Consider the following 26867-nt stretch of genomic DNA (forward strand, 5'->3'; position numbering starts at 1 on the left):
TGTACAATGTAGAAGCTGTGAATATAATGTATTATATCTAGAGGTCGACACATACTGTACAGTACAAATGCAGTGTTAGCACTGCTTAACTGGTTAATCTTTATAGTTTTGTGCTCATCTGTACTTTCCTAGTTATGACAAAGACTGGCTATCTTAACTCTAATTACATGTCTTCTGTTGCATTTGCAAGCAGGTCAGCATAAGGAAAATGTTCATAGTGTTTTTAAAGCCTACACATTTGCTAATGGCTACTTAAAAGCAAGTTATTTTACCATTTGATTTGTGTAAGAAACTTTGTTATAATTTTCTATCACAGCTCACATCAGGCAGCAGGCAGACCAACCAGGAGGACATGGGAGCAGCAGAGGGAGAGGAGCCTTCGGTCTCTCTGTGGAGGAAACACTGTGTGCGAAGGCTTCAAACAGCCAGGGTATAGACCAATAGCGTATGTATTGATCATATTTTGCTCAGATACTCAATTAACACTTGCAATAACCTTTTTCTTAAGTTTTCATTGGTGTACTTGTAGTTTCTTAGTCCATTGTATGTCAATGTATCCTACTACAGTATACTGTCCTGTAATTTAATTTGTGTTTACATTGTCTTACTGTAATTATATTTTAAAATGCACATAATATATTAAAACACTTTTTTACATTCACCCTTGTCTGTTTGGTTCATTATATAAAACAGGAAATAAGGTTGAGACTATTATAATGCTTTATTTTTAGTCCAATATAAAACTTCACATACATAATGGATATTTGAACATATTTTGCTGGGGCCCCAGTGGTAGAAGAAGCTGGAACTCAGTGTCAGTCATTATTTGCAGTACATCACAGGTCAGGGTCAGTTTTTCATCACCAACAATACACAAACATACTGAGTAATTGGGTTATGTATATATTTCACATATTCAGTTTCACCTAAGGCAAGCTGTATTTCTCTGCAGACTTGTGTCTGCAACAACACTTCTGAGGGTGGCGCAGGAATATCACACACAACTCCTGGACGCCTGGGATCATCTGGTCTCCTGAGCTCACTGATGGCCCACCACTCCAGTCTGGACGACAGCCTTTTCTGCAGGACAGTTCTCTGAAGGGCTGGGATGTGGCTGTAGTCCTTCACTTCCTTGACTTCTTATTGTAAAGCTTGAAGTACCTTATTGGATGATAAAAAAGTGTTTGAAATTAGCTCAATAATAAATAATTGTAATAAAGCCTGCACTCTAGAAACATTTTTCTAGCTTTTCTGAAAACTACTGGAACACTTATTTCTGGAATATTATTGAGCACGCTTTCTAGATTCCTACCTCCACGTTGACTACATGTGTAAAGTAAGATATGGCTTCATGTTGAATTTAGCCAGCCACTAGGACACATGCACATGACATCAAACCATAAGGATCACTAAGCAAAGTATTTGTCAAGGGCCTGGTGTGTTAGTTAAAGTACATAGTTTGGACAGTAGTAACACTATGCATTAATTCTAAATATTGTTGACATTTACAGCGCTAAAAAATAAAAAAAATACGTCCGTTATCTGCCATCTTAAGAGTGCAAAGAAAGAAGAAACTGTGTACAGATGGAACATTATCTAATGTATGTGTCGAACTCTATATGTGACGGGTCACAACTGTGTGTGATGAAATGCAGCTCCACACTACTGTCGCTTCGACACTAAACGCAGACCCCAATATAGGTTCAATATTCCCCACAAGTCTCTGGTTTGCCATCTCACAAATAAGCCTATTTGGGGGCTTAACGCTCCTCCCAAATCTCGTGAAAACTGAAGAGGCTTGTGTGGTCTGTGGATATGTGCAAACAACCTCCTCTAGCTCAACCTCAACTGCAGCGAGAAGGTCACCTAAGGCTACAGGTTCATTGACAGGCAAGTGTGCTGTGTCGTGTACCGGCTCTAATGATGAGTGAGTGTGTGCATGAGTGATGCGGACATGTTCCGAATCATCAGGAACAATGTCTGGCGACTCAGCCAATTGGTCCCCTTCCATGACATCCACTATTAAGGCATCGTCGAGGCCATCTCCTCCAGGAACACTCTCAGCTTCCACTTGGGCTGGCGACTGCATGAGCCAGTTCATGGTGCGTGCTCGAATATCCTCCTCATCATTCATGACGGAGCTCCAAGCACTCCTGTGTGTCGCATCAGACCGTGACTCTCCAGAGGCTGCTTGGTTTCCATCTTGCTCAGGAAATGCCAGAAAGTCAACTGGGAGCAGCATGTTCCTGTGCACAACCTTCTCTTTTCCTGTGACGCTATCTCGGATCCTGTACATGTTGATTCCGGATCTCACAGACACCACATCAAAAGCGGTTGAATCCCACCGGTCTGCAACCTTCTTCTTGCCTTTCTCACCTCGATTGGCTAGCAGCACCCTGTCACCCACAGTCAACGGCAATCCTCTGACCCTGCGATTGTAGATCACTGCGTGACGGCCTTGCTCTCCAAGGGCATGCTGCTGAGCAATCTGCGCGGCCTCAGAGAGATCTCTCCTCAGATGGTGTACAAACTCATGGTGGCTGACGACGTCAGCATCCTCCAGGACATGATGGAACATGACATCGACAGGCAAGCGTGGGATCCGCCCAAACATCAAGTAAAACGGCGCAAAGCCTGTGGTCTCGTGCACCGTGCAGTTATAGCAGAAGGTCAACATCTGGAGCATCTGCGGCCACTTGGATTTGCACTTTGGGGGAAGAGTCCGTATCATGCCCCCAAGGGTTCTGTTAAATCTTTCTGTGATGCCGTTGCCCATGGGATGATACGGTGTTGTATGGGACTTATGCACACCCGCCATCTCAAGTAGATCTTTGATGAGCCTGCTCTCAAAGTTGGCCCCCTGATCTGAATGGATCCTTTTGGGGAATCCGTAGATGCAGAAAAACTTGTCCCATAAGCAGCGGGCAACTTGTTTCGCAGATTGGTTTCTACAGGGAAATGCGAGAGCCAGCTTGGAGAAATGGTCTGTAACAACAAGACATCAGTAGTCTTCTTATCACTTGACTCCGCTGTCCAAAAATCAATGCACACTAGCTCCTTAGGAGCTGAAGTGCGAATGATCTCAAGAGGAGCTCGAGCAGCTGGTTCAGGAGTCTTCCCTAAGATGCACCTCTGGCAGTGCTTCACATGCCTCACAATATCCTTCTCCATGCCTGTCCAGAAGAATCGTGCACTGGCCAGAGAGAGAGTCCTTGAACGGCCCTGGTGACCAGCTGTATCATGAACACTGTGCAGGACTTGTTGTTTCAGAGACTCTGGTATGACAAACTGAAAGATCTTTCTGTTCATGCGACGGTCACTCTTCACTCTGTAGAGAATTCCATTGCGCACCTTCAGCTTCTCCCAGTGCTTCAACAGCCTGAGTACACAGCCCGACTCTGTCACCCGTTCATGTGCGTTCGGCCTCCTATGCCGCTGAACATAGAAGAGAACTCTGCTCACTGCAGCATCCTGCTGCTGTAGATTGGTCAACTGACTGTGCGGGAGGACAATGGATGGGTCTTCCTCAGGTAGTTGCAGCGACTTACGGCTCGCGCCAGACAATCGAGAGACACCACCAGTGCGATGGACATCCAAGACTGCCGACACCTCCTCAGCGCAGATGGCACCTCTAGATGGCAGACAGAAATCTTGTTCTGGACCAAGGTCTCCATCAGCACGGCTCCCAGCGGTTTGGACAGCTTGACAGTTGGTGGTCAGTCGGAAGGCATCCTGTACTGTCCCAGTAACAACTCCATTGACCTCATCCAACAAAGACAGATAAGGTTCTTTCACCAGGCGATGGCTTACGCTGGACCGGACAAAAGGCTCACGGCTCAGGGCATCAGCGACGATGTTCTTGGGCCCTGGGACATATTTTAGGTCAAAGTCGTATGCCGCAAGCTTCGCACCCATCTTTGTTCGCATGCATCCAACCTGGGCTTTGTTAGAATGTAGGTTAAGGGGTTGTTGTCAGACCATGAGGTGAAATGCCTTTCTTTGAGCCAGTGGGAGAACTTGTCACAAATGGCCCACTTTAAAGCGAGAAATTCTAGCCTGTGAGCCGGATAGTTCAACTGAGCCCGTGACAGTGTTTTGCTGGCGAAGGCAACTGGCCTCGCAATTTTCTCCCCAGGTTGAAGCTGGGAAAGAACAGCTCCAATCCCATCAAAGGAAGCATCCACAGCAAGAATGAAAGGCTTCCCGAAGTCAGGATGGGCCAAGGTCACACTGTGCGATAGATCGTGCTTCAAAGTGTCGAAGGTACCCTGACACTCGGTTGTCCAATCCTCTGCTGACAGCTTCACATGACCAGATTCACATTTCTGGGCTTCCTCCCTCGGGTTTTCACGCCAGTCCTTTGTTCTGAGAGGAGCTTGAAAAGGGGCCTGGCTTTAGTGGAGCAATCTTCGATGAAATGCTGATAGTACAGCACCATCCCCAAGACGGACCAAATCTTCTTCTGCGAAGGAGTGACGCCGTCGCTGTCCATCAGGTCAGACACTTGCACCCGGCTAATGGCTTCAACCTTGCCAGGATCCGTCTGCACTCCTGACTCAGAAATGACATGGCCGAGGAACTTTACAGATCTCCGCATAAAGTGACACTTTTTTCGGTGCTAACTTGAGGTTATGGTTCTTCAAGCGAGAGAACAACATCTCCAGACGTTCAAGCGCTATCTGCTCAGTTGGACCAAAGACCATGAGATCGTCCAAGTAACATAAGAGGCTGGTGAAATTCTCATCTCTGAAGATGGAGAGCATCATTCGCATGAATGTAGCTGGACTGTTAGACAAACCTTGAGGCATCCGGTTGTACTCATGCAGGCCAAAAGGGGAAGAAAAGGCAGTGTACCGTCTGTGGTCTTCGTGCAGAGGCACATTGTAAAATCCAGAGGTAAGATCCATGGTGGAGAAGAAGACATTTCCCCCGAGTGCAGCGAGAGCATCAGCCTGATGAGGCAGAGGGTGTGCATCTTTCACTGTCCTCGCATTGAGCCACCTGAAGTCTGTGCAGATGCGCAGATCCCCATTTTTCTTCAAGACGAGAACCAGTGGTGATGCGTACTCGCTGTAGGATTTACGAATGATGCATTTTTCTTCCATGTCATTGAGAGCTGTTCTTAGCTTCTCATAGTGGCTTGGCGGCACTCTGCGGTAAGGCAGGCGGAATGGCCTCTCATCCACCATATGTATCTTGTGCACAAAGTCAGACGCCTCTCCACAGTCCATTTTGTTCCGTGAGAAAATTGACTCATGTCTCTCAATGACCTGAGAAAGCTTGTCTATCCACACGTCAGAGACAGCACATGCATCCAAGTCCAGATCTTGTAGGCCAAGCTCGTCTAATGCCCTTCTGACACCCTCCCTGGTCCTCGTCGTCGTGGCATCAGTCATGGATTGAGAGAGGACATGGATATGGTCAGGCTGAGACATATCCTCAACGGCGATGCAGGGAAACACATCTGCCAGCTTAGTGTTCCTCCTCAGCACTATGGGCTCACTGGAAGGGTTGATGACCTTCATGGGCAGCCATCGATCGCCCCACATCGGTGTAACGAGCCTGCCGACCAATACTTTCCTGGATCTGCATCTTGATTGAGTTGGTTCGACATTGGTGCTGAAGCAGGAAGTTTACCCCACACAAGATGTTCACTCCGTGGCTGTAGCGTCACACACCGTTGTAACTTCAGTGTGCCGACCTTGTCAGGCACTGTTTCACCTCTCCATCTCTCCGTGTTGGAAAGAAGAGAGAAGAAGCGATGTCAGTCTTCATCAGAGACACTGCTGGGCTCTGACATGAGTCGCCAATAGCTGTCAGTCTTCCTCATCAGTTGAAGGATCTTCTTGATGGCGTTGCTGCCCAGGATAACCTCGTCAGTCTGACCAGGCACCACAAACATAGGAACAACCATCTTGCAGTCATACACCACTACTTCCACATCACATACAGCTGAAGGCGTGACCTGATGACCACCACATCCAATAATGACAACATCGTCTGCAGAGTAACGTCTCATTTCTGGATTATGCTGCAAGAGGCGCATTACAGTTGCATCACTTAACATGCATCGTGACGACCCGCTGTCAATCATCGCCTTCAGAGCAACATTTCCTGCGGTGACAGTGGTATAGAACAAACTGTCTGACTTCTGGATTCTTTGTGTGTCTTGAAATATAACAGTCTTGCCTGGGGCTGCTGTGGAACTGAACGACTCAAACACTGACTCAAAATCATCCATATCACTACTGGGAGGTACACTAATAGGATCTGCATCGTCCTCCCCTGGATGCAGACCCACTAGTTTCCCAACTGTGCAGATGTGGTGGATATTGTCTGTACAGGGCAGCTGCATCTGGAGTGATCAGGTGAATAGCACTGAAAGCAGAGTTTCTTGTCGTGGCAATGAGTGAGTGCAGATTGGGCAGCATCACCGCAGACAGCACACGGCAGGTTATTCAGACTCTCAATCCTGGGTGGTTTCGACCTAGGCTGTCTGGAGGTACTGGCCCTATTCGGAGCAGATCTCTCTAGCAGAACTTTCTCCAGCATGGTGAGGACACGTTCAAGAGCAGCAAGGTCTGTCGTCTTGCTTGTGTGAGAGTCTGAAGTGTCAGGCGGAGGCACTGCAGTGTGAAGCATTTCGACCTTGTTTACATACACGTTCTCGCTGGGCTTCCTACTCACAGCAGCAGTAGCAGGACTCCTCGAACCCATCTCCGAGTGGTACGCATCCAGCACGTCCTGGACCTCTACCGCAGACCACTTGTCAATTGTCTTTGACCTGAATGTTATGGCGAGCTCTTTGGAGGGACAGTTCTTGATAAACATACGCGTCACTTCTAGGCTCGGGCAGTCCAGTTCCTTGCCTTGCTCTTTGAGGCGATCGGCAGCAACGTCTGCAGCCTGGTTGAGCCTCAGCCAGTAGTCATACGCATCCTCATTACTCCTCGGCAGTGTAGTGTAAAAGTCTGCTAGGGGCAGAGGTGAACAGGGGACAGCAGCAAAATGTTTACGGAGAAGACCATAGATGGCATCTGGGTTCCGGGTCACATCAATGCCACTGTTTCTCATTCCGAACTTAACAACATCTTTAGCCCTACCCCTGAGATGGACGAGCATTTCCTCCGCTTGTTGCTCCGTTCTGATATCCATCCTCTTCATGTAATTCTTCATCAGGTCCTCCCACTCATGCACATCTACAGTGTCCGTGCCATCCCCTTTGAAGGTTGGAGGCTCTTTCACCTTCCTGTGAGGCACTAGCTGTACTCGTGACAGGTCCAGACTTTGTGTGGATGTGTTAGTGGGCGTGTCGTGCAGCTGAAGTGCTCGGTGTGGGTACACTATGTGTTGGGCTGAGGCGTGCAACTATACTATCTGCTAGCTGCTGACCAACATGTCTTATTATCTCACTCATCTGACTGACTACATCAGGTGACTGCAAGATAGGTTGTGGTGTGGGTGTGACAGTAACCTGCGTGCTTGGTGCAAGTTCAATGTGGTGGCTCTGAAGAGGAACCCTGTCCCCACTAACTGAAGGGGCCTCTGCTGTATCTGGCCTATTCCCTACTACATGAACGTCACCCCCCTGAATAGGACTGTCAAAGTGCAACACCATAGGGGTCCCCCTACCTCTACCAATACCTCCAGTAAAAGGCGTACTGAAACTCCCTGGAATGTAGCTCATTGTGAAATGTCACTTAACAAAACAGCATGAAATAATCAAAGCAGAAAAGTACATCAATAACAAAACAACTCAATAAGAGCAAGGTCACTTAAACTAAGTGTACTAGTTATGAAAGGCCGACACACTGTCCATTTGGTAGTACAATGCAGAAGCCGTCCAGTAAGATGGTCCCGGTCCGGGTTGAAGAGCCAACTTCAAATCGACGGGACACGGCACCAATGTGACGGGTCACAACTGTGTGTGATGAAATGCAGCTCCACACTACTGTCGCTTCTACACATCACAGGCGGCCAGGTGGATTACAGGGGGTCTTTATTGCTCCATATTTTCCTTATCGCTCTGTAACACAGTACAGCAGTGGTATGTCAATCAGCATTGGTCTCAGGATAACAGTAACTGCGCTTCCCGCATCACTGTGTATGATTTCATAACAATAATAATAATAATAACAAAAGAAATGATCATAACTGGATGTGATCGTATAGTGGATATTACCTAATGTATTATAATACATTACAATGCTTAGGCTACAATGTATTCACATTTGCACAATCAAATATACCTCCATATGTACTGACATATTGTGTGAAAACACCACCCAGTAATCCATTTTATAATACAGGAAAAGGCAGAAAAACCTCATTAACCATTTAGCATGAGGTGAGCATAAACACAGCACAGGTATACATCATACACACCTAATCAACAGGCTGCTTCACTAACTATGAGCTAGCCAAACTAGCGCGAGCTACTTAACAGTTAAAAAGGAGCTGCTCACGCAGACAAACAATAATTTACAATGAAACATCATGAAAACTAACACAGAAATGCGTAGAATATTACCTGTAACACAGTACAGCAGTGGTAAGTCAATCAGCATTGGTCTCAGGATAACAGTCTGAACAAAACATGGAACAGATGCAAATAATTATGCTAGGCTAACACTGACAATGTACGTTTCAGTAAGTCTCTAAAATATCATTTTAAAAGACTAGATAGCTTATAGTCTGGGCTCAAGACAGTCAGCTAACATCAATATATGTACATTATATGGTAAAATACAAAGTATGAACATTTGAAATCTCACAAAATTATTAATTATCCCGGACTATGCGGGAGAACGTGACCTACCACTGCACTTCCCGCATCACTGTGTAGTTCCGTAAACACCAACCCACAATGTTATAACCACCACCGTGCCAATAGGTGGCACTGTTGCCCCGCTTTCGCCATAATTAAACCAAGTATATTCTACTCCGTTACATATACAGTGCCTTGCGAAAGTATTCGGCCCCCTTGAACTTTTCGACCTTTTTCCACATTTCAGGCCTCAAACATAAAGATATAAAACTGTAATTTTTTGTGAAGAATCAACAACAAGTGGGACACAATCATGAAGTGGAACGAAATTTATTGGATATTTCAAACCTTTTAAACAAATAAAAAACTGAAATATTGGGCGTGCAAAATTATTCAGCCCCCTTAAGTAAATACTTTGGGAGCCACCTTTGGCTGCGATTACAGCTGTAAGTCGCTTGGGTATGTCTCCATCAGTTTTGCACATCGAGAGACTGACAATTTTGCCCATTCCTCCTCTTGCAAAACAGCTTGAGCTCAGTGAGGTTGGATGGAGAGCGTTTGTGAACAGCAGTTTTCAGTTCTTTCCACAGATTCTCGATTGGATTCAGGTCTGGACTTTGACTTGGCCATTCTAACACCTGGATATGTTTATTTGTGAACCATTCCATTGTAGATTTTGCTTTATGTTTTGGATCATTGTCTTGTTGGAAGACAAATCTCCGTCCCAGTCTCAGGTCTTTTGCAGACTCCATCAGGTTTTCTTCCAGAATGGTCCTGTATTTGGCTCCATCCATCTTCCCATCAATTTTAACCATCTTCCCTGTCCCTGCTGAAGAAAAGCAGGCCCAAACCATGATGCTGCCACCACCATGTTTGACAGTGGGGATGGTGTGTTCAGGGTGATGAGCTGTGTTGCTTTTACGCCAAACATAACGTTTTGCATTGTTGCCAAAAGTTCGATTTTTGTTTCATCTGACCACAGCACCTTCTTCCACATGTTTGGTGTGTCTTCTCGCAGGTGGCTTTTGGCAAACTTTAAACGACACTTTTTATGGATATCTTTAAGAAATGGCTTTCTTCTTGCCACTCTTCCATAAAGGCCAGATTTGTGCAGTATACGACTGATTGTTGTCCTATGGACAGAGTCTCCCACCTCAGCTGTAGATCTCTGCAGTTCATCCAGAGTGATCATGGGCCTCTTGGCTGCATCTCTGATCAGTCTTCTCATTGTATGAACTGAAAGTTTAGAGGGACGGCCGGGTCTTCGTAGATTTGCGGTGGTCTGATACTCCTTCCATTTCAAATTATTGCTTGCACAGTGCTCCTTGGGATGTTTAAAGCTTGGGAAATCTTTTTTGTATCCAAATCCGGCTTTAAACTTCTCCACAACAGTATCTCGGACCTGCCTGGTGTGTTCCTTGTTCTTCATGATGCTCTCTGCGCTTTCGCTACACGGACCTCTGAGACTATCACAGAGCAGGTGCATTTATACGGAGACTTGATTACACACAGCTGGATTCTATTTATCATCATTAGTCATTTAGGTCAACATTGGATCATTCAGAGATCCTCACTGAACTTCTGGAGAGAGTTTGCTGCACTGAAAGTAAAGGGCCTGAATAATTTTGCACGCCACTTTTCAGTTTTTTATTTTAAAAAAGTTTGAAATAGCCAATGAATTTCGTTCCACTTCATAATTGGGACCCACTTGTTGTTGATTCTTCACAAAAAATTACAGTTTTATATCTTTATGTTTGAGGCCTGAAATGTGGCAAAAGGTCGAAACGTTCAAGGGGGCCGAATACTTTCGCAAGGCACTGTATATAATATATTACATTCACAGCTTCTACATTGTAGAACTTAACCAATACCCTAGCATTGTGTATTATCAGGTCAATAGCAACCACAACAATTAGTAGTTACTGGATAATAATTTTCCTAATAGACCATAATATAGCTACGTTACTAACCTAAGGTTACCTGGGAAAGCATCGTAGCTCTGCTCGGGTCCTGCAGGTCTCTACAGAGAGAAGACAATAATTAATACATCTCCATTGAGTAAGGCCTCACGAAGAATACATGATTCCCATGGCAAATTAGCTCAGTAAGGTAGCCGGTGGCTACAAGTTTTAGATAACGTTAGCAGTATAGCTAACATTAAATGCTAACTTAAAAAAGCTTATATATATATATATATATATATATATATATATATATATATATATATATATATATATATATATATATGATCAATACTTACACTTTATTAATCTTGTAGTAATCCCCTGTGGAGTGGCTTGTGTGTCCTCCAGACCAGACTCTGAGTCTCTAACGTTAGTTTACCTGCATTGAGGCTGAGCTGTCACTGAAACTTTCCCTTAACTTTCCCTTAACACTCATTAGCCAATGGGGACGCACCCCTGTAAGACCCGTGTGACGGGGCGCATAGCTGCCGTCACTGTAGCGATGTACTACCTAGTTTAGCTCACAAAGACGGAGTGTGAATGTTGCCTGTGTATGTTTTGTTAGCATGTCGATATGCTCTGTTACGTATCATATGCTCCGTTTCAAATCATCTGTTAACCTTGCCATTCATCCGATTCCACACAGTAATCCCGTAGCGTTCTTGTGCACATATTACAGCTAATACTGCGGTGATTTAAAGGCTATAGCTATATCTATCAATACATAATTCTCTGTTGTTTAAAACCACACAGTTTATCACAAACATCATCATTTATAATAATCACACTTACAACACTTACATCTTTGTTAACTTACTGTTTATTTAGTTTAAAAGGTAACAGTATAACAGGTAGTCGTTGTGGCTTACCGGCGTCTTATCTTTTGTTAATAAAGGAAAGTTTGCCGCGATCGGCGAGTTTAAATTACGTTATTACATCCGGGGTAACAGGAAGTGACTGTAATTTTGAGGAATTATTTATTTTGTCTGTTAAAGTATTTTGTGGCTTAATGAAATGTTTTGGTGAGTCATGTATAAATCTTCGGTAAATTTCTAGTCTACTAGATTTATTATTGTTAGCTGTTTGTAGCTTTTATTGTCTGTTCGCCTTAGCCACCCCTGTATTTTATTTGTGGTTGGTATGTTCCAATTCCAGGGGTGTGCTACAGGCCTATATAGGCTGTCAGTTTTAGTTGCTCAAGGAGCTAGAAGAGGGTGGACGTAAGTCTGTGTAAGGCTCTAGTGACTAGTTTCACAAGTCAACTTATATATAGTGGTGGGCAGATCGAGGCTTCGTGAAACAATGAAACAGTTGAAGCAAATGTGCCATATTGTGTCGAGGCTTCGAAACAATCCGACACCCGTCTCAACGATGACACCTAGTGGTCACTTGCAGGTGTTGATCTGAAACAACCTTGACAACGAGCCATTAAAAAAAAAATGTATTATTGTATTTTTCTAATATGTGAAATATGTCTCACTTTTTTATAGATTTTTATTCAAAAATATTAATTTCTCTGCTGTGGAAGGACTTAGCCTACTTCTTTTTTTTTTTTACAGATAATTTCTCCTTTGAAAAAATCCTCTCACAAGGGACACTTGTTGCTGGCATGCAAAGATATTTTTTAGCAAGGACATACAAATGAGGAAAGATTACTGCTCTCTCTTTCCAGTAAGTTAGGAATCATGAGTTCTGGGCAAAAATGCATAGTTGAGGTATTTTTTTTCACTTCCACTGTGGCATCAGCTGTAGCATTGTGTATCATCTTGGTTTCACATACGATCATCAAAACGTTCCCATAAACTGTCCTGTGTTTCTACTGGTGTTGATGTTGATTATGATGGGCCTGATTTGGGGCTCTGAATGAAAATGAAAACGGAGCTTCCATTTGTATCTATCTATCTATCTATCTATCTATCTATCTATCTATCTATCTATCTATCTATCTATGTGTCACTGTATGTATACTCTGTATGTCTCTAGCCTATCAGTCAATGTGTAAATTTAAATGTAAGCCTAAATATAACTAAACAAATCGCAGTATAAATGTCACTATATCACCAAAAATCCGCTATCTCAAAATCAAACTCCTCTCACAAAAACCCAAGAGGTCAAGATGTATTGACTTCACTTTTATACAGATGTGCGATTGTGTGGTCTGTTCCAGACCCTGTCAATCAAACTCTGATTTGACAGACCATGCCACCTGTCGAAACACTTGTGAAACACTCTGAAGCTTCATTTAGCCGTAGTCACGTGACATGGGTGTTTTGAATCACGCTTCGGATCAGTGTTTTGAAACATCTGCGCTTCGGGATCTCGACAAAGCTTCGGAACGTCAGTTTCGCGTCAGCCATCCCTACTTATATACAGCTGTATCTGTATTTTTGGTATCATTTCATAAGTTTTGACTCTCACGTCAATTTTTTTTATTTTTTGTGAAAGTATTTGTTTTTTCTCATTTTTTTTTTGTTTCTTTAATTTTGGTTTTATTACTTGTTTGTTTTGCCTGTGGGCCTTAATTTGGACAGAAATTAAAGGTCCAATATGTAATATTTGTACTGTAATAAATCCAAAAATGACACCAATGCCTCATCAGATATTAAGGAAACATGTTAAACTGAAATACTATCTTTTCTGACAACAATGCTAATGTCAGTATTTTTTCTTTTTGAAATTTACATTCCGTGACGGAATTTATGTTTATGTTTTGGTCTGTGGTTGTTATCAACTGCAACTGCCCAGTTTGAGAGCCAGGCTGGGTTGCCAGATATACCTGTAAAAACGTAAACCCAGCGCGCTACAGCTGTAATGTTGTTACAGCCATGAAAGCAGCACACAAACAAACAGGATCAACGGAGATAGATTCTACCCGACCTAAAAAAAAAAAAAGTAAACGGCATGTTTCTAACAGTTGCGTGACCAGAGACGTAACAACCCCCTGGTAAATATTGGAGATGTATTTGAAAGATGGAGACAGCTTAGATCCCTAAAGGACGCAGAATTGGCTTATTTCCTCCTGAACAGGTAGCATTAGCTTCAGGCTAATTTATCACAGCCACTAGGGACGGGCATTTTATGTCATTTCAACATTTGTGTACTCGCATTGAATTATATAGCTAGAGTACCCGAGTTGGTTACTCGCAAAAACAATTGAGACATAGCCAGTAAAGTGATCCTGACTGGTCCTGGCTAACGCCGCCATGCTAACCCTGTTAACTGCTAACGTTACCGGGAGGACCAGGCAAGCGGGCCATGGCTGTTTACAACGTGTAGTTCAGCAGCTGGAGCCGACAACCGTGAGTTATTTTAAGCCACGAGAGGGGGGCTGTAAATCGGAAAGAGAGGACTATGAGTTTGCAGTGTGTTTAGCAATTGTTGCCATAATTCTAAGCCAATGAAGCGTGTTCCGCCGGCAAGGTAGCTAGTGGTATTTTTAGCGTTTCGTATTGTAATTCTAAGCCGAGGAAGTGTGCCTGACTGGCGTGTGGAGAGGACGGTGAGGTTGTTGTGTTTTTTCGTGTATATATCTATGGCTCCGCGTGAGCACGGGCTTTTATGACTGTCGATATAGCCAGCATAACGTTAGCTACTCCGCTGTGCTGTGGAGTATGTCTGGCTATGTGAGACTAGCATCTAACATTAGCTACTCTGCTGTGCTGTGGAGTATGTCTGGCTATGTGAGACTAGCATCTACCGTTAGCTACTCCGCTGTGCTGTGGAGTAATGTCTGGCTATGTGAGAAAAGCGTCTAGCAACATTGTTGTGAATGCTGCGGTCTCAGCCTGGCAACCCGTGAACTTTGAGTCTGGGCAGGAGGGGGCGGGGGAAACGACTGTCCAGTATTTTGAATTGGTAGTGCAGTAACTATTTTAACCGCTAGCTGCCAGTATTACATACAATATTACATATTGCACCTTTAATAAAAGTCCATCACTCCAAACTTCATCTTTGACTACCCTGAGTGTCAATATCTGCTCACGACGACTCTCCTACATCTACCCTCAACAACCTGCCCACGCGAGATGTTTGTGTCAGAATCGCAAGCAAAAACTCAGGGAGCGCAAAGGAGAAAGCTGGGAGCATGACTGCAAACGTGATGGAGAGAGCAAAAGACTGATCATTGAGAAAGAAGCAGAGGGAACTGTAAACAAAAGGACATAATATCAAACAAATAAAAGACCAATAGTTTACAACTACACAAATGTTTTGTTTGCAAGTTTTAAGTTTTACCTTTGAGGTGACAATTTTTTTGCTTGAGTTAGTGTTTTTTGTTTGATACTTGAGAAGTTTTGCTTGGAATTAAAGTCACAAAACTAATCCCATAGGTTAACTACTGTAGTTTATTGAGTTTAAAAGTTAACAGAGGGTAAAATGTTTGGTCTTACCAGCATGTGCTCTCTTTGTTCTAAGGGAAAGTTTTCCGCAGTCCTTGGATTTAAATGGGTCTATGACTTCCGGGGTAACAGGAAGTTAACCGGCATTTTATGTATTACATTTTACAGCTAACAAGAGGTCTTGTGGCTGTGGCTAATTGGAATGTCAATTATATAATTTATATACTGTAACTGTGTAGTGTCTTAGATAGATTAATGTTGGCTGTATGGAGCTGTTATGGTCTACTCACCTGAGCCACGCCTGCATTGTATTATGTTGGTATGTTCCAATTTGAGGGGCAGGCTTCAGGCTATATAGAGTGGCAGTAGTATTTGCTCCAGACAGAGCTGTTGGAATACCTGAGGGAGAAGGATGTAAGTCTGTTGTATATCCGCAGAGTGATGACTTGATTTAAGGTCAATTGGTGAATGGTTGTATATTTATAATATTTAATTGTGTTGATTCCCACGTCAATTTTACTTTATTTTCTTGAAAGTATATTTTTGTTCATTTTTTTAAAAATTTTGTTCATTTTTATTTTATCATTCTTGCCTATCTGGCCTTAATTGGGACAAAAACAATAAAAATCCCATCGTTTCAACCTCATCTCCGACTCATCCTGAGTGTTTACATCTGCTCAAGACTACTCTTGGACATCTACCCTCAACAGGGAGGATTGTACAATTTTAAGAACATATCTTAATTGTACAATCCTCAGAAATTATAGTCTTAGTTCACTGGACCAGTGACTAGTGTTGTAGGCTACTGTACATTCATGACAACAGGGAGAGGACACCTCAATGGTTTTTGACCTAATATTTTGCTGGGGGGAATAACAGATTAATATACTCTGTTTACAGTGTGCATGGAATTGATCACTTAATTATCTTTATAGTTTCTAGATTTTAGAGTCCAATTTCTTCAGTGTCTTTTATTTTCTATGTCCATATATACGAGGGAGCAAAGCATATAATATGTAGAGAAGGAAACTCGTCCTCTATAAAAAAAAAATAAAAAAATAAAAAAATCCAATGCGAGAAAAAGCGTGGCAGATAAAAGCGGACCGACTGAATGATATTCTAAAAATATACACTACCGGTCAAAAGTTTTAAAACACCCCAATTTTTCCAGGTTTTTATTGAAATTCATGCAGTTCAATGTCTTATTGTACTCTGAAATGAAAGAATAGAACAAATGAACAATTTAAGTTAAAAAAGAAATCATGGAATCAATTTATAAACAAATGTCTTCAACATTTTTGACTCATCAAAGTTGCCCCCTTTGGCAGATATAACCGCTGAACACACTCGTGGCATTCTTTCTACAATGGAAATCAAATATTCTTCAGAAAGTTCTTCCCAACTCTGTTGCAGAAGTTCCCATAAATGTGTGGCACTTGTAAGTTGCTTTGCTTTCACTTTTCTGTCCAGTTCATCCCAAACCAGCTCAACGGGGTTTAAGTCTGGTGACTGTGCTGGCCACTCCATGTTTTTAAGCTTACCATCTTGTTCTTTTTTGCTAAGGTAGTTCTGGCATAGCTTGGACTTATGTTTTGGGTCATTATCTTGCTGTAGGATGAACCCCTGACCAACTAGGCACATACCAGAGGGTACTGCATGGCGCTGCAAAATGCTGTGGTAGCCGTTTTGGTTCAGGGTGTCTTTCACTCTGTACAAATCACTGACCCTGGATCCAGCAAAACAGCCCCAGACCATCATGCTTCCTCCTCCATGTCTGACAGTTGATGTCACACACTGAGGAACCATCCTTTCGCCTACTCGACGGCGTACAAAAATCCTGCATGATGAACCGAAGATTTAAAATTTTGATTCTTCAGTCCATAACACCTTCTTCCAGTCTTCAGTAGTCCATTGGCAGTATTTCTTGGCCCAAGCAAGCCTCTTTTTCTTATTCTGACGTCTTAGCAATGGCTTTCTTGCTGCAACTCGACCTATCAAACCTGCAGCTCGAAGTCTGAGACTTGCTTATTACGACCACTATTAAGTACGGTGGCCGACAGGGGCAAACGCCCTGCAACTTCAGAAAACACATGCAAATAGACAAAACACAAGCAAATTAAGAAAACAACTACATTAATTTGACAACACATGTGCAGCATTCAGCAAACGCGCTGCATATACACACAACACAACCAAATATACAAACGCGCTGCAATTAAAAAACGATGCAAAAAGGAAAGCAAACCCCGAAAAAAGAAGCGATGCAAAAAGAAAAACAACTTCATTAATTTGACAACACATGCGCAGCATTCAGCAAACGTGATGCAAATACACAACACAACCAAATACATAAACGCGATGCGAATAAAAACGATGCAAAAGAAAAGCACACAAACCCCGAAAACAAATGCAAAGAAAAACGCTGCATCCAAATTCCACAACGGAAGTTCTCCAGACAGGGAACAGCTAATCAGCTGGATTTTCGACCCTTTTCTGCCCTTTTTATTAGAGTCGGGTATGGCTGCATAGTAAAAGAGAACTCCTGTCTCATGCCCTTATTAATAACATAATATAATATATTAGTAATATACAGTCTCTGCTCCCGTCTCAGCAGGGACGCTGGTGCCGGTGCTCGAGCTCGACCTTTCAAAATAAAAGCTTCGCGTTTGGTCGGTTTTCGTCTTCCTTTGGTGTTTTGGATGATTTTGAACTAAACAGTACGGCAATCATGCTAATGAATACAAAAACTTTTTCAGGGATTTATTACTTACAACACAATGGAGCAAGCAAAGCAGTTTTGTGTTTATTTGCGGCGGGATTTATTCAGTTTGATAAACGGTAAATTGGCTGGTTTTTTAAACAGGGAGGGATTATAAATAGTCTGTTTTTGTATTTCAAGAGCAATGCGTGCTCCACAATATGAATACAGATTGGTCACTTATTTTGTTGTATAATCACAATATTACACATGATGAGGTCTACACTTCAGTGATGCGCTTTCGGACCTGGAAATTAAACCCTCTTATTTAATGTGGCTTAAACAAACGTCAACGTTAAACACTGATGCAGTTTTAAATGTTTTATTACCACGAGTTTACAGACACGTCTCTGCTGATTGAGTATCAGCTGTGACCCGAGCCGAGACACACACCCAACGAGAGAAAACATATCTCAAACATAGACTTAATATTTACAGTCTGTGAGCTCACCGTTGCACACCGTTCTGAGATTGAACTCTCTCTCTCTCTCTCTCTCTCTCTCTCTCTCTCTCTCTCTCTCTCTCATAGACTATGCTCTCCCCAGCCCCCAAAAAAAATCAGCTGTTCCACTGCTAGTGTAATATTGTGATTATACAACAAAATAAGTGACCAATCTGTATTCATATTGTGGAGCAATACGCTCTTGAAATACAAAAAATAGACTATTTAAAATAGTCCCTCCCTGTTTAGTAAACCAGCCATTTACCGTGGGATTTATCAAACGGAATAGCCTAAATCCGGCCTGCACATAAAGACAAAACTGCTTTGCTTGCTCCATTGTGTTGTAAGTAATACATCCCTGAAAAAGTTATGGTATTCATTAGCATGATTGCCGTACTGTTTAGTTCAAAAACATCCAAAACACCAAAGGAAGACGAGCCGACCAAACGCGGGTTTTATTTTGTTATTAAAGGTCCCTCCAGAGGTCCGGAGAACTTCCGTTGTGGAATTTGGATGCAGCGTTTTTCTTTTGCATTTGTTTTTCGGGGTTTGTGTGCTTTTCTTTTGTGCATGCGTTTTTTATTACGCGCGGGCGTTTTATTTGTATTGTGTTGTGTGGTATTTGCATCGCGTTTGCTGAATGCTGCGCATGTGTTGTCAAATTAATGAAGTTGTTTTTCTTTTTGCATTGCTTCTTTTTGGGGTTTGCTTTCCTTTTTGCATCGTTTTTATTAATGGCAGTTGTCTTTTTGTTATATTGTTTTGTGTGGTATATGCAGCGCGCGTTTGCGGGCTGCACGTACATTGTTGTCAAATTAATGTAGTTGTTTTCTTAATTTGCTTGTGTTTTGTCTATTTGCATGTGTTTTCTGAAGTTGCAGGGCGTTTGCCCCTGTCGGCCACCGTAATTAAGCTGTGTTTGAAACTGTTGTCCTGTGAGCCGCCTATCACGCAAGCTGTTGACTCTCAGAAACGTGTCTTCTGATTCTGTTGTGGCTTTGGGTCTGCCAGGCCTCTTCCTTCCTGTTTCCCCCAGTTTCTAAGTGCCTTTTCATGGTGAAGAATACTGTACTCACTCACACCTTGACTTTCTTCGCAATTTCTCTGTAGGAAAGACCAACATTCTTAAGTGTTATGATGGTCTGTCTCTCTTCCATTGTTAATTGCCTTTTTCCTGCCATTTCTATAGCAATACACTACTTTCTGCAGTACAATACTTTTCAAATAATGCCCACGAGGGTACGGTACCACAGTGTGATCCAACAATACTGTTATACAAACAGAGGGGGTTGTAAGTAATCCAGACAAGTTGGAACAGATGTGTGAATTGATAGCACCAACTTTCAAAGCTTGATCAACCTCCATTGCTGCAGAACAGCTTTACGTTATTAACCCATTTCTTGTTCCCTGAAAATGGCCTTTTTGTAAAATACTGAAATCTACATTATTTTTCAGTTTTGGGTAACCTTTTTTTTTTTTTTAACCTCAGGCAGTTCACCACTTACCTTTTGTACCATTTCAAGCTATTCATTGGACTTAAACTGCTAAAATTTCAATAAAAAACAAAAAACATTGGGGTGTTCTAAAACGTTTGACCGGTAGTGTACATTTATGAACTACTGCTCTTAATTGAAACCATTCAATGAGTCATTGGCAAAACATTGCAAAAGTGCTTCACTTTGCAGTGCCCCCAAATGGCCAAATATGGCTCCCAATTGAAATGGAAACCTGATCCACATAACACAGATCTTCAGTGTCCCATTGATGCCCAGCATGTCCATATCTACCCTGGGATTATGGAGGAAACCCAGCTCCAGAGAAATCAAGGTATAGACCATTCTATTGCTAAAGTGCCTTTGACCATACTATTGCTAAAGTGCCTCACTTTGCAGTGCCCCCAGAAGACCAAATATGGCTCCGCATTGACAAGGAAACCTGAATCACATAACACAGGTCTTCAGTGTCCCATTGATGCCCAGCATGTCCATATCTATCCTGGAATTAAGAAGAATACCCAGCTCCAGAGAAATCAAGGTATGGACCATTATATTGCTAAAGTGCCTCACTTTGCAGTGCCCCCAAATGGCCAAATATGGCTCCCCGTTGAAATGGAAACCTGATTCACATAGCCAAATATGGCTCCCCGTTGAAATGGAAACCTGATTCACATAGCCAAATATGGCTCCCCGTTGAAATGGAAACCTGATTCACAAAATACAGATCTTCAGTCTCCCATTGATGCCCAGCATATCCATATCTACCCTGGAATTATGGAGAAAACAAGATTTTGATTATTATATTGCTAAAGTGCCTTTGACCATTCTATTGCTAAAGTGCCTCACTTTACAGTGCCCCCAGATGGCCAAATATGCATGTCCCATTGATGCCCAGCATGTCCATATCTATCCTGGAATTAAGAAGAATACCCAGCTCCAGAGAAATCAAGGTATGGACCATTATATTGCTAAAGTGCCTCACTTTGCAGTGCCCCCAAATGGCCAAATATGGCTCCCCGTTGAAATGGAAACCTGATTCACAAAATACAGATCTTCAGTCTCCCATTGATGCCCAGCATGTCCATATCTACCCTGGAATTATGGAGAAAACAAGATTTTGATTATTATATTGCTAAAGTGCCTTTGACCATTCTATTGCTAAAGTGCCTCACTTTACAGTGCCCCCAGATGGCCAAATATGCATGTCCCATTGATACCCAGCATGTCCATATATACCCTGGAATTATGGATAAAACAAGATTTTAATGATTATATTGCTAAATAGCCTTTGCCCATTCTATTGCTACAGTCCCTCACTTTACAGTGCCCCCAAAAGGCCAAATATGGGTCCCCGTTGACATGGAAAACTGATTCGCATAACACAGGTCTTCAGGTTCCCAATGATGCCCAGCATGTCCATATCTATCCTGGAATTAAGAAGAATACCCAGCTCCAGAGAAATCAAGGTATGGACCATTATATTGCTAAAGTGCCTCACTTTGCAGTGCCCCCAAATGGCCAAATATGGCTCCCCGTTGATATGGAAACCTGATTCACATATCCAAATATGGCTCCCCGTTGAAATGGAAACCTGATTCACATAACACAGGTCTTCAGTGTCCCATTGATGCCCAGCATGTCCATATCTATCCTGGAATTATGGAGAAGACCCAGCTCCAGAGAAATCAAGGTATAGACCATTCTATTGCTAAATTGCCTCACTTTACAGTGCCCCCAGATGGCCAAATATGATTGCCTGTTGAAATGGAAACCTGATTCACATAACACAGTTCAATACACATAACACAGGTCTTCAGTGTCCCAATGATGTCCAGCATGACCATATGACCAACTGGAATTATGGAGAAAACAAGATTTTCATGATTATATTGCTAAATTGCCTTTGCCCATGATTCACATAACACAGGTCTTCAGTGTCCCATTGATGCCCAGCATGTCCATATATACTGTGGAATTATGGAGAAAACAAGATTTTGATGATTATAAAGCTAAATTGCCTTTGCCCATTCTATTGCTAAAGTGCCTCACTTTACAGTGCCCCCAGATGGCCAAATATGCATGTCCCATTGATGCCCATATATACCCGGGAATTATGGAGAAAACTATTTTTCAGGCTGTTAATTAAAGCCATATTATAAGTCTTATTCAGGCTGCTCTAGAAACCAAACCCCCAGTTTAGCCACACTCATTTCAACCCCAGGGTGACAATATACACATCCCATAATGTCCCTGGGCAATATCGGAGCATTCTGATATAGGATTTTAAAAGTAAAGGCTTAAATGTCCACTTAAAGCTATCTTTCAACTCTTTTTCAGGCTGCTAATTAAAGCCATATTGTAAGTCTTATTCAGGCTGCTCTAAAAACCAAACCTCCAGCTTAGCCAGACTCATTTCACCCCTGGGTGATAGTATACACATCCCTTAATGTCCCTAGGCATTATCGGAGCATTCGGATGAAGGATTTTAAAAATAAAGGCTTAAATGTCCACTTAAAGCTATATTTCAACTCTTTTTCAGGCTGCTAATTAAAGCCATATTATAAGTCTTATTCAGGCTGCTCTAGAAACCAAACCTCCGGTTTAGCCACACTCATTTCACCTCAGGGTGATAGTATACACATCCCATAATGTCACTGGGTAATCCTGCAGCATTCTGATATATTATTTTAAAAATACAGGCTTAAATGTCAAATTAAAGCTATATTTCAACTATTTTTCAGGTTGTTAATTAAAGCCATGTTGTAACTCTATTTCAGGCTTCTCTAAAAACCAAACCTCCAGTTTAGCCAGACTCATTTCACATAAGGGTGATAGTATAAATATCCCACATCCCATAATGTTCCTTGGTAATATCGGTGCATTCTGATATAGGATTTTAAAAATAAAGGCTTAAATGTCCACTTAAAGCTATATTTCAACAATTTTTCAGGCTGCTAATCAAAGCCATATTGTAAGTCTTATTCAGGCTGCTCTAGAAACCAAACCTCCAGTTTAGCCAGACTCATTTCACATAAGGGTGATAGTATAAATATCCCACATCCCATAATGTTCCTTGGTAATATCGGTGCATTCTGATATAGGATTTTAAAAATAAAGGCTTAAATGTCCACTTAAAGCTATATTTCAACAATTTTTCAGGCTGCTAATCAAAGCCATATTGTAAGTCTTATTCAGGCTGCTCTAGAAACCAAACCTCCAGTTTAGCCAGACTCATTTCAAATCAGAGTGATAGTATACACATCCCATGATGTCCCTGGGTAAAATCGGAGCATTATGATATAGGATTTTAAAAATAAAGGCTTAAATGTCAAATTAAAGCTATATTTCAATTCTTTTTTCAGGCTGCTAAATGAAGTCATATTTTAAGTCTTATTCAGGCTGCTCTAGAAACCAAACCTCCAGTTTAGCCAGAATAATTTCACCTCAGGGTGATAGTATACACATCCCATAATGTCACTAGGTAATATCGGAGCATTCTGATATAGGATTTTAAAAATAAAGGCTTAAATGTCCACTTAAAGCTGTATTTCAACTATTTTTCAGGCTGCTAATTAAAGCCATATTGTAAGTCTTATTCAGGCTGCTCTAGAAACCAAACCTCCAGTTTAGCTTTATGATTATGACCTACTGTATGTCCGCCTGTGACTAAAGGAATTTCTCAACATGTCAACTTAAATATTGCTTCAGGTGTCAATTCTCGTATTTGTATTTATTATAAGGATTAGCTGACGCCTAGATGACCAGCTAGTCTTCCTGGGGTCCAAGACAACATTTAATCAGACAATATTAAAACATTTCATAACATATACTGAAAAGAAATTAAACACAGAAAATATATGTAACAATATCTGCTTACAAAACTAAATAAGAAGAAGAAAAATTACAATTAAAATGAAATAAAAACAATAATAAACAGAATAGAGAAATATCTTGAAAACAAAGTTATATATTACAGTATATATTACATGGTTAACATTAAGGTAGATCACAAAAAAAATCTGAAATTTTTTCACCACCCAATCAGATACATCATGATAAATAATTTAAATGAAGGTAAGATTTGACTTTCTTTTTAAAATATACCTTTCCTGTAATAAAACAAATGTTACTTGGAATTTTATTCCACATAGAACTTGCTCTATAAATGAAAGTTTTTTTGAAGTTATTAGATTTTGGCAAAGGTAAAGTCATCTGCCCCCTACTGGCTCCTCTTGTTAAATAAGTATGGATATCTGAACTGTAAGTTATGCTACCAAAAATAAATGATGTCTGATTTTGAATAACAGAGTGCAACCAAGTAAGCGCATTGGCCAATAGTCTTTTTTCAACACTCAACCATTTAAGACGTTCATGCATTTTAACAACATTGGACCTAGAATTGCACGTCAGAACAAATCTGACCGCTTTGTTTTGTGCTACTTGAAGTTTTCTAAGTAGGGTTTTTGAAGCAGATGACCAGATTACTGAGCAATAATCCAAGTGGCAGAGAACTAAAGAGCAAACAATTTGCCTTAGCAAAGAAGAGGGTAGAATTGGTGATGACTACAGTTTGTATGTTTAGATTTTAAACAACCCACTTTAACTTTCAAACTGTAACCCATTACCCCTTATGATAATTATAGCAAATCACCATCGAACATTTTGTACCCATTTAGTGAATAAATTGTTAAACTAAATTTCCCCACGTTTTATTTAATTCAGCTCTAATTTTCTTTTTACTTAACCTTATGAAAGTGACTTTACTTATGCAGTGATAATAATATTCCCTTAACCTCTGTCCACATAGCTCCACAAATCACTCAATTCTAGCAACATACCATAACTATGGTCTGTTTTAAAATAGTTTTTTTAACTCAACTACCAACTGGCTCGACCACCTACAGTCAAAGCTTTACTATACCTTTCCTCTATAAACTGTGTTTCTTTAATTTTAATTATGATCTGTATGTGTATCCCTCTTCTTCCTGCTTCACAAACCCTGACTGTAATTGTAAAATGTATCAACATGTAGTTTTTATTCATGCACTTTGAGCAGGCTAGTTTTTTATCATACATAATTTGTCTCATCTCCATTTCTATAGTTGCAGCTTATTTTCCTTTTTTCTTCTTCCACAGCTACTTGGCAATCGTCCATGGTGACTGGTTCCCTTCTCAGCCCTATAGTCTCAAAATTTTTCACGAAAGTTGAAACATCTGATTGCTCATTACCACCAAGCTAATGAGTTTTTAATTGTTCCTTTTTTTTTATTCTACCATCCAACATAACACCCTTCCAGGCCCCAGACCAACATTTTCCCACATATTGTATGTAATTATGCTATCGACTCAATCACAATCTGTTCCTGTTATCATTACTGGGTGTGGGGCCCTCTATTTGATGTTTGCTATGGCTATTTTTGCCGTCCGCTATTGTGTCATCAAGTTGATTTTATTTAAGCATGCTTTTACTTTGGATTTGCTGTGTTTTTAGTATTTGCTGTGTTTTTATCTTCTGTTGTTGCATGCTTTTATTTTGAAATTTGGTGTGTGTGTGTTTTTAACGTTGGTTTTACTTCCGCCGTCGGACATGTAAATTAATTATGATTAAGGACTTGCACCTGGGGACCAGGAGGACACAGAGACCACAACGGCACAATGGAGCAGACCGAATGGAGCAGACAGAGTGACAGACAGAACGGGATTCCAGTGAGAACAGCATCGTCCCCAGTCTGGAGGAGGCCTGAGAATACACAGAGGAAAACAAAAACACCAACCGCTAGCGGCTAGAGTGGGAGAAGGTGAAACCTCTCGCGCTTTGCCCGAGGAGAGGAGCCAGGCGAGAAGAAGGTGGTCGCCACCGGGGACCCGTGGACTGTCATTTTAACCTTGCGCTCCTGTTCTGCTGCACTATTTTAGGGTTTTTATCTCAAATTTGAAACTTGGTAGTTTTAGGAGGTCCTAGGCCTCAACTAAACCTAGGTGGCGTTGTCGGCCCCTGTTTCAACTTATTTACGCCTTGCATGCGTTCTTACACTGACGTCATCCCTACCTGCATAATCCAATCTAGCACTTACTTTTTCCTCTTCCCAGCATGTCATATCAAAAGTACCCGGCCTCCGGCCACTGACAGCTGCCTGCCACCCTCTACTCTCATTTTTCATGCAGCTTAAAATTAGCTTTTTTATTATTAACTCCACTGGGGCTGTTGTGCTGTTTGTCTGAATCTTTGTCTGGTGCTTCTACTTCTAGTTTGAGCTGTCATGCCTTTCCCTTACTCAATTGTTTTCATAATACCAGGCTTCAACTTTTCCTGTATCCTGAATATCCTGATCCATTTTTCTTTTCTCTTTTCTCTGTATACTAAATCGGCCCTTTCTTACTGGTTTTCTTTTTTCTTTTCCCACTATTCCTGGGCTGACAGTGACACGCGATCATGGGCCCTAATTTTTACTATATCAATTCGTCCTGACAGGTGTTATGATATATATTAAACTTCTTACCAGAGGTCCTGTTGTAGGCTTATGTCCTTCTTCAACATTTAAGATGTTACTGATTTGTGTTTTGTTTTCCTTTCAGATGTTTCTGATTTAATATCATTTGATCCAATGTGTACAACCAGAGACCAGGGTGCGAACTACGGGGGAGCTAGGGAGAGCTCGGCTCCCCTTAATAAGACATGGGCTCCCCTGAAAATGTGATTTCTGAAATTTTGGGGGGTCTCTAAAAATATTGACAGGTGTCATTTTGACGTGCAATTTCAGTTTTGTGTAAGGTGACCATCGTGGATTATTATGTGTAAAATTGTATAAATATTCATTCATGCATGACGGCGATTTAAACCTAATTCACTTCAATAAAGATAACTATACATGCTATTCTTGTCATGAGCATCAAAGCGTGGCAGCGCTGCGGTGCAAATCCAACTCATGTTTAGTACATGTTAACTATAGCTATGTTTCCATCCACACGTTTTTATCCAAATTAAGTGATATCGGATGAAAAATGCCTTATGGAAACAGTAAAATTCAATAGAATTTCATGAATATCGACTCAAAGGAAATACGTTCGGTCTCATCGGATTTTCTCTTGATCGATATACGGCT

At 41.6% G+C, this 26867-nt stretch overlaps 1 long non-coding RNA gene across 1 annotated transcript; it reads left to right on the forward strand.

Moving 5' to 3' along the window:
* The first annotated feature begins 20243 nt into the window (after positions 1-20243).
* LOC120561615 lies at positions 20244-20989 on the forward strand. The gene is made up of 3 exons (XR_005639619.1): positions 20244-20302; positions 20618-20714; positions 20944-20989. It is a non-coding gene; the product is annotated as an uncharacterized LOC120561615 (long non-coding RNA).
* The last annotated feature ends 5878 nt before the right edge of the window (positions 20990-26867 follow it).

Source organism: Perca fluviatilis, chromosome 7 (assembly GCF_010015445.1).
Source record: "Perca fluviatilis chromosome 7, GENO_Pfluv_1.0, whole genome shotgun sequence".
In the NCBI taxonomy this organism is placed as follows: Eukaryota; Metazoa; Chordata; class Actinopteri; order Perciformes; family Percidae; genus Perca; species Perca fluviatilis.